General features: G+C 43.9%; 1 long non-coding RNA gene across 1 annotated transcript; it reads left to right on the top strand.

Moving 5' to 3' along the window:
- Nucleotides 1–382: 382 nt before the first annotated feature.
- On the top strand, nt 383–7,427 carry LOC134482859 (uncharacterized). The gene is made up of 2 exons (XR_010059480.1): nt 383–819; nt 6,362–7,427. It is a non-coding gene; the product is annotated as an uncharacterized LOC134482859 (long non-coding RNA).
- The last annotated feature ends 1,026 nt before the right edge of the window (nt 7,428–8,453 follow it).

Raw genomic sequence — 8,453 nt, 5'->3', positions numbered from 1 at the left:
AGGACATGGGGGAGACCTACCCAGAATGTAGCAAAGCCTTCTCATAGGCAGGATCCCAGGTGAAATAAAATGGAGAAAAGGAGAAATCTTGCTAACACAGACATTCTCTGATTGCAGCTGCTGTGAGGTGAGCCCAGCCTCAGCGTAACCTCCAGGCCTGTGTGGGCTGAACCCTCTGAAATCCTCTGAAACAGTGAGCCAACACTGTCCTTTCTTCCCTTAGTTGTGACTGTCAAGTATGTTGTCACAGGGATGGAAAGGCTGCCCCGTACAGCCTCAGCCAGGCTGCCACCCTGCCACCCATTACTGAGATCCATGACAACCTCTTAGCGGTACTGAGTCCCAAAAGTCACCTCGCTCTCCACAATTCTAGAGATGGGGAAGGAGGGAGCAGCTCTTAACTTCTATTTCTTCAGGAGCTGTGTAAAAATAACTTTCAGACCAAGGACACAGTCCTCTACTGTTGGGGTTGGTCTGTTATGTCTACAAGTGTTAAATTCTGAGCTCCATGATCTGGTTGCCATCCAGACAAGTGCATCCTCTACCCAGAGGATGAGGCTGAGCACAGCAGCCTTTGTTGCCTTGCTCACCAATGCAAAGCTATTGGCTAACAAAAGATCGAGTTGTGATTGGGCAGTAAAGAGAAAGAGGCAGGACCTGAGAATCTAGTGAGGGGTCTCAAGAGAGACCTCGGGGAAGAAGGAAGAAGAAGACAGAGAGAATGAGGCTTCCAGGAGGCCAGAAGGATCAGGAGCATGTGGCCAGAGTACACCCTGACAAGGCTGGGGGAGCTAAAGCAGCCCAGGTGAGACTCAAACAGTGAGTAACAAGGGGCATGTGGTTTGGAAACAGGTAAGAATAGCATAGAACCTGCCCAGTCTAGGCTCACAGCTTGTAAATAAAACACCAGGTTTCTGTGTCTTTAATGTGGGCTAGCTAGGATACATAGGCTACACTCTCCTTAAGATCTTTTCATTGGCTTCCGATGGTCCTGCTTTTCTCCCTCAGACTCCCATCTTTGAGGCAGACTTCTTTGCTCACCAGTCCCCTCCTTCACTAGCTGCTCAGGCTTCATGCTCTAGACAGGCTCCGATCTCATGCACCCTGCCACCCACCTCCTGTTTCCTCTTCTCCCTCCTCACCATCCTGCCACCCACCTCCTGGTTTCTCTTCTCCCTCCCCATCGCCTCCTTCCTTTTTTATTCTTTACAGAAAGAAATAAAATTTATTTCTTTGGTTTTTGTCTGTTTTTCTTTTTGTTTTGTATTTTGAGGCATGTTCTCTCTACATAGTCCTGGCTATCCTGGAACTCACTCTGTAGGCTTACAGCAAGACTGCCTCTGACCGGCCAGTCATTTATGAATGCTCAGGCCTTTTAGCTTAGGCTTGTTCCCAACTAGTCTAGCTCATATAACTTAATAACCCTGTCTATACTAACTCATGTTTGCCACCCGGCCCAGTCCATACATCCTCCATCTATCCGAGTCCTTCCTCACTTCTCAGTATGGGGATAGAAAGAATGGCTTTCCACATGCCAGGCTTGCTTTCCATTCCCAGGCTTCTTTTCTTCTCTTGACATTAATGTCTCTTGTCATTACCAGGTTATTTTGCAGTTTTCCTTAATTTCCAATCTCTAGACTCCTTAAAAAAATCACACCCACACACCCCACGCACACACATTCATACACACACATGTACACACATGCACATACCACAAGCCATGGTGAGACAGTTCTTTTCCTTTTACCATGTGGACTCCAGAGATCAAACTCAGGTTGTCAGTCTAGGAGGGGAAACCCTTACCCATGAGCCATCTTGCTGGCCCTTCCAGGTGCTTTTCTTAAGAGCTGTTTCTTCTTAAAGAGTTATTTTAATTACCTCCAGGAGTTTTTCTCTTTTCTTTTCTTTTCTTTTCTTTTCTTTTCTTTTCTTTTTTTTTCTTTTCTCTTCTCTTCTCTTCTCTTCTCTTCTCTTCTTTTCTTTTTTTCCTTTATTTTTAGTCATTAACTTAATACTTCCTAGGTCTTGGGCTTGTTCATGCAAGTGAAATAATGTGTTTGGTGGTTAAAATGCTTGAGCTTGTGAGAAGCACCCTGCAACCTCAGAGGTCCCCTCTGTTTCATCCTCACAACCAGTACATGGCAGTGGATGTGAACACTAAAAGTCACCACCTTCTCTAAATGGCTTGAGGGGAAAACTGAATTCATTGTGACTTTTATGCGCTTGCTTGCTGTCAAAACTAAACACTTTAGAGAGTGAGAAAATAGCTATATTATAAAATAAAGCTTCAGAGGCAGAGGCGTGCTAGTTCCTTTCGAGTGCCGAGACATTAAGGGCTGTTTCCCCATTGGTTAGAACGCACACAGGAAACCTCTTGGGATGCAATTTATATCAAGCTGTATATATAACTGACTGTTTACCTACTTTCCCTCACCCAAGAAGCCAGGCGGCTGGCACTACCTCCTCACCTTTTAGTTCCTAGGTCCTGATTCTGTTGAAACTTGATCAATGTTTACTTCTAGATGTTAAGTTTTGGCCTGGTATTTCTGTAACTCTCTGGTTCCTTACACCAGGACTTCATGGAAATCAAGGGCAGGGTTAACGACAACAAAAGAGATGTAGACTATAGTATGTTATAGCTCTAACGCCTGCACTTCAGAACACAGGAGGCTAAACTTTAAACACCCTGACAACTGCAATAGGTGAAATGATTAGCTGTTCATTATCAGAGAGCTGCAGGGCCAGGACTCTGCACATACGGTTGCATATTGAAACCAGGAATGGGATGTTTCCTGGTGGCCCTTAGAAGGCCCTGGGCTTGACTCTTCCTGCCCTTAAAATGCAAAATAGATTACAACCAGATCGGCGCAAGTCTATTATTATCCTCTTTCTGTTTCTTTGTGCATGTTTGTGTGATATGTGTACATACATGTGCTTAATGCTTGTGTGTGGGAACGGGGGTGCTCATTGCCATGGTGCCCTTGTGGAGCTTAGAGAACATGTGTGTCTTGTAATGTGTGCATGTATGTGTGCTTAATGCTTTTGTGTGTTATAGCTTTGGGTACTAACACACTGCACTTGTGGAGCTCAGAGAACGGTCGTGGGTGACTGTTCTGGCCTTCCCCCTTCTTTGAGACAGTCTCCTGTTTGCCATTGCAGAGTCCAGACTAGTTGCCCACCCCTCAGTAGCTTCAGGAGACTCTCCTGTCTCTATCTATCATCTCATTGGAACACACAAGAACGATGGCGCCAGATTTACCTGGGTTCGGAGGGATCCAGACTCATTGCTTTGAATGCTCTACCACCAAGGTGCCTCCCAGTCCTTTTTCTTGTGGCAGTCATTCATTGCATTGGGCAATAGTAAATAGTAAATAGTGAATGTGTGCTTTTTGGCATATTTTACAGCAGTAGAGAAAATATTCTTATTTTTTAAGTGTATGAAAACTTTTCCAGTAGCATGCTTTAGCACACACTTGGGTGCCCAAGGAAGGATTTCAAGAAGAGGGTGAATTTATGCTATGTAGCAAATTCAATGCCAGCCTGGGAGACAGAAGGACACACTGTCTCACAACTCTCCCACAAACCAAACTCCTTAAACAAAATAAAATGTAAAACTACTCAAAATCTATTGTAAATTCACTAGTAAATTTCTAAGATCTGTTTTGAATGTATATGCTTTTAAAACTTTCTTTTCCTGGGTAATAACAGTTTTACAAACATCCTTGAAATCTGTGTTTTTTATTTTAACCTGTGGCAGCTGTGACTCTCTCCATCCCTGGAGGCAATGTTTTTGGCTAAAATTATTTTGAGGGTAGGCTCCCCTTCTTTCTCTAGACAGCTTCATGCATGGAACTCAGTGGGTAATTTTCATTAGTCTCTCCCCACCCAGAACTTTTTCTGTGCCCAGAAGGTTGGCTACTGAGGATAGCAATGAGGTCTTTTTTGTCTTCTGGGTTTCTACTGGGTTTCAGCAAATGATATACTTACAAGAAGTAAGAATATTTATCAATTTTCCTTGCTGCTCTCTGCCCCCAGGGTGCCACTGCAGCAGCTACATTCCTCCAAGGTACAGCTCCCTGTCCCATAAGCATTCTTCTTCTTCTGCCATAACTCTATTCATGGGATTAGAAACTTCTTTTATTTCTACAAGACCAGAATTCGAGGCTAGGCAAATAATTCAGTGGTAATGAATCCTTAGGTTCAAATCCTAACACACACACACACACACACACACACACACACACACACACACACACACACAGAGAGAGAGAGAGAGAGAGAGAGAGAGAGAGAGAGAGAGAGAGAGAGAGAGTGTGTCTTACAGGGATCCCTGGCACACCCCCATCCTTTGTTGATTTTTGTAACTGTGTCTGCCATCATCAAGTAGTTCCTGTATTAAGCCCACGTGACTCTACTCTATGAGTATGCTAGCTGCTCTCTGCTCAAACTTCAATGTCACAGAAGGGCGGAGGTAAAGAAGAAACATCCTTTCTGCCCTGGAAGAGACTTGGCCATGTAGGTGAGGAAAGCCAGTGATTGTGGACACAACTGGAAGGTAGAAAGAATCCTAGAGGCAGTTGTGCCTAGAAGGAACTGGTCTTGGAGACACCCTGTTATGGGACCATCAGCAATACCAGTCCACATTTTGTCTGCATTGTCTTTGAGCTACAGCCTCATGGTCTATCATCTACAGAGCAAATCCAAAGAGTGGAATAACAAAGCAGTGTAGAGAGATCTACTTAGGTAAAGTGAACAGATGTGATATTTGAAAATTTTATTTAGTTTTGAGAATGGAAAGAGATGAGCATATAGGAGCTCAATTACTGTTCTTTCAAAAAGAAAAGGAGGGGTTGGGGATTTAGCTCAGCGGTAGAGCGCTTGCCTAGCGAGCGCAAGGCCCTGGGTTCGGTCCCCAGCCCCGGAAAAAAAAAAAAAAAAAAAAAAAAAAGAAAAGGAATTTTAAAGCCCCCAAATGTAAAGATGGACAAACAAGGAGAATAAATGGTCTTATTTTTCTCTGTTTTGTTAACACTGGTGTGTACACAGTCATTTTCAATGGCTTGCTTATAAGCTGCTTCTGTGGTAGAGACTAGCATGAGTGCCAATATAACAGTGTAGCACTGAAATCATTTCACAGAGTATGGTCCAGTCAGTGAGGGTTAAGGTTCTTGTCCAGTTCCCTTGATGGTCCACAAGCATCTCCTGGGGTTTCCTCTACACATTTCTGAGACCCCAGCCCTGCTACTTAAGTCTCATTCTGGTCTCCACCTCACTATGCTCTAGGATGCTTTGGCCTGGCCATGGTCTCAGCTTCCCTTCTGCCTTGGCCCTGTAGGCTGTTGAGCTCCTCTCTTTCTAACATATGACCTTTGCCTGGAGTTTCTGTCTCCTTTAACCATCTATTTGGTATCGCTCCCTCAGGGTTCTGTACAATAACCATGAGCCTCCACTGTGGGTATTTCAATCTTGTCGAGCCCTTTAGAAAGCATCTTGTATAATTAATTCAATTAATGGTCCTGGGATGGAGCCCAGGGATTCACACACATTAGGTAGGTCACTTATCACTGAGACTGGGCTATATTTCCAGTCCCGATCCTAATTTAAAAATAATGTATTTGACTTATTTTAAGATGGACTCAAACTCAATGACATGAAGAAAGATGGGGTCGGCTCTCCTGGGTGTAGAAGTTGGGGTTGGTGACGGAATGTAAAGCTTTGCGACTCTCTCCATCCTCACCTGGGTCCTCTGCTCCCGTCACCTGGGTGACTCCTTCTAGAGCTCGGCTCCATTCTCCCTTTCCTCTAGTGATACTTAGAAAGGGAGGGAAGGAGCAACAAGAAAATGAGAGGAGGAAGAGGGGCTTGTACGGTTGTTTCTTTGTGAAACCAGGAACTTACTGCTCAGGCTTATGGTTCCAAAGGGCTCGACAAGGCAGGAGATTATGGCAGCGGTTGACAGGTATAGCAAAAGGAACAGCTGAAAGCTCATATCTAGAACCACAAACAGGAAGAAGGGACGCCTAATTAGAAATGGATCTCAAAACTCCCCCAGGAACATAGTTCCTCTAGAAAGGCCACACCTCCTGAACCTTCCCAAATAGTACCACCAACTGGAAAACAAGTATTTGAAGGCCCGAGAGTAAGGAGAACATTTCATTCAAACTGCTACAAGGTCTCTGGGGCCTTGGTGTGTAGTCCTCAGGACACAGTGTTAAGAGTGAAGGGCGGAGGGAAGAACTTGAGAATTCTTCCTGAGGGAGCTACACGCGTGAGCGAACATTATCGCACTCTCGGTCTTACACAATCCAATCAGGGCAAGCAGTCACTTCACCCCTTGAAAATAATTTTTTTTCCATTGCAGGACAGCGGAAAGCTGAGGAGGACACTGGGGGAGTGCCCTCCGGTTCTGTGGGCACGTGCCAGGAGCCACCAGGGTCTGAGGCCTTTCCAAGAGACTTCTAAGTGAGAACACATGTTCTGAGAACCCACACAGTCACGTGGTCTCCCTGCAGGGGAAGATGCTAAAGGCTGTGGCTCCCAATGCGGGACTTCTCTGCTAGCTCTGTGAGAGACACGATGAAGAGATAGCTCTGTCTCTCTGCCCCCTCCCCAGCCCCACCTCCCACAGTTTGGGAGAGACCCCAGGCTTTGTTTTGGGCAGTATGATATTTTCCTGCTTTGAGGTTCTATTTGGCTTCTCTGAGAGCCTTTACAACCCAGTCTCTCAAGCTGTGGGTCATCACCTCCTCACTGAACATGGGGAGGCAATGAAAAACTTGGCAACAAAGTGTTTGGTAATGCATAAGAGCCAGAAATTAATTTAAAATCAAAGGTATAATGACCTGGAGATCTTTCTGGCAATGCCTGGCAGTGTTGCCTCATCCAAATTCACTGAAGTCTTGGTGCCAAACACACAATGTGTGCTTTGTACAATGAGTTGTATCACACCCACAGTGTCAACAAGTGTCGTCTGAGACACCTCAGATACGACACTGTGATATTCATGAAGTGCCGTGTTTTTATTGTACACAGTTTTCTGCTCTTACAGAAACATAATAATTTAATTATAGAAAACACCCCAATAACTTTTTATTTCCATTATTGCTCAGCACATAATATCAAATTAATGTACTTTTGAACTGTGCTGTGTTAGAATGTTTGATTTTCAAAACAATATTTGATATGCTCATTTGAGTTTCATTAAGAAAGAATTTTCAGGTGGTTTGATGGGACTTTTCCCGGGTGGTTTGCTGTTAGGCCTGACCATCTGAGTTCAAGTCCCACAAGCTATATGGTAAAAGGGTCAAGTTGCTTCCTATAAGTGTCCTCTGATTTCCACGTGTGTGTTATGGTGTTCACGCTCTCCTCAGAATAAGTAAATAATGCATGTATGTACATTTAAAAATAAAGTCCAAAATAAATTTTGGTTTGGTGTTGAGGTTTGGCCCCAGAACAAGGACATATACACTGAGCAATGCTATGTAAATTTCCTCCTTAATTTAAAACTATTGGTTGACTAAAGATGCCTACAACCCGTAGCTAGCCAGAAGAGAGGTAGGCAGGACTTCAGTTCCTGCGCTTGGGGTCTGAGGCAGGTCCATGAGGAGGGAGGGAGAGAGGAGGACCCCATGGGGTAGGTGGATGTGAGCACATGGCCCTCGGGGCTGGCCAGCTGGAGGAGCAGCAGCCCAGGTGGAACACGGCAAGTTATATCTCAGGAGAGGAGACAAAACAGTAGAGCGGGCTGGTTCTGCCCAGCTCTAGAGCATTATGGCTTATAAATATAAGGTTGTGTGTCTTTTATTTGGGAACTGAATGATCAAAGGTGGGGTAGAAAATGCCAATTAATTTTTTTACTATAACTGTTTTAGATTAATTTCTAATAATTTCAGAACTGTCCCTAAATATACTTCTGCTATTTTGTTCTTGCATGACATGTCAGTCTCAGCTCTGATGTTTATAAAATCAATCATTTTTAAAAGAACACTGAAAATGTTCTATACCCTCTTATAGTTACTATGTAGCCAAGATTTAATTGTTCCATCTCATTATTCAGATGTATTTTGCTCTTTAATAAATGCTAAAACTAAATGTGTACCAGATGGTGATGATGATGATAATGATGATGTTGATGATCTGAGACCGGATCTCATGTATCCCAGACTGGCTTCCAACTTTTCTGTGTAGCTCAGTATGACCTCAAGATCCTCCTACCTAGACCTCCTGAGTGCTGGAATTAGAAGCATATGTCATTATACTTGGTTTATGCAATGTTGGGGGATTGAACACCCAACAGGGACTCTCAGCTGAGTTATATCTGGAGCTCTGATTACTCAAGAAACATTTATGATGTATACCTGACTTGTATATCTATTTTATATATACCTACATACCCATTTGCATGAACTTTCTTAGGCAAAAGAAGACCTTGAATGAAGAAATGTAAGAATCCT

Source organism: Rattus norvegicus, chromosome 17, assembly GCF_036323735.1.
Source record: "Rattus norvegicus strain BN/NHsdMcwi chromosome 17, GRCr8, whole genome shotgun sequence".
In the NCBI taxonomy this organism is placed as follows: domain Eukaryota; kingdom Metazoa; phylum Chordata; class Mammalia; order Rodentia; family Muridae; genus Rattus; species Rattus norvegicus.
The sequence above is the reverse complement of the archived record's forward strand: the minus strand, read 5'-3'. Positions and strand labels throughout refer to the sequence as shown.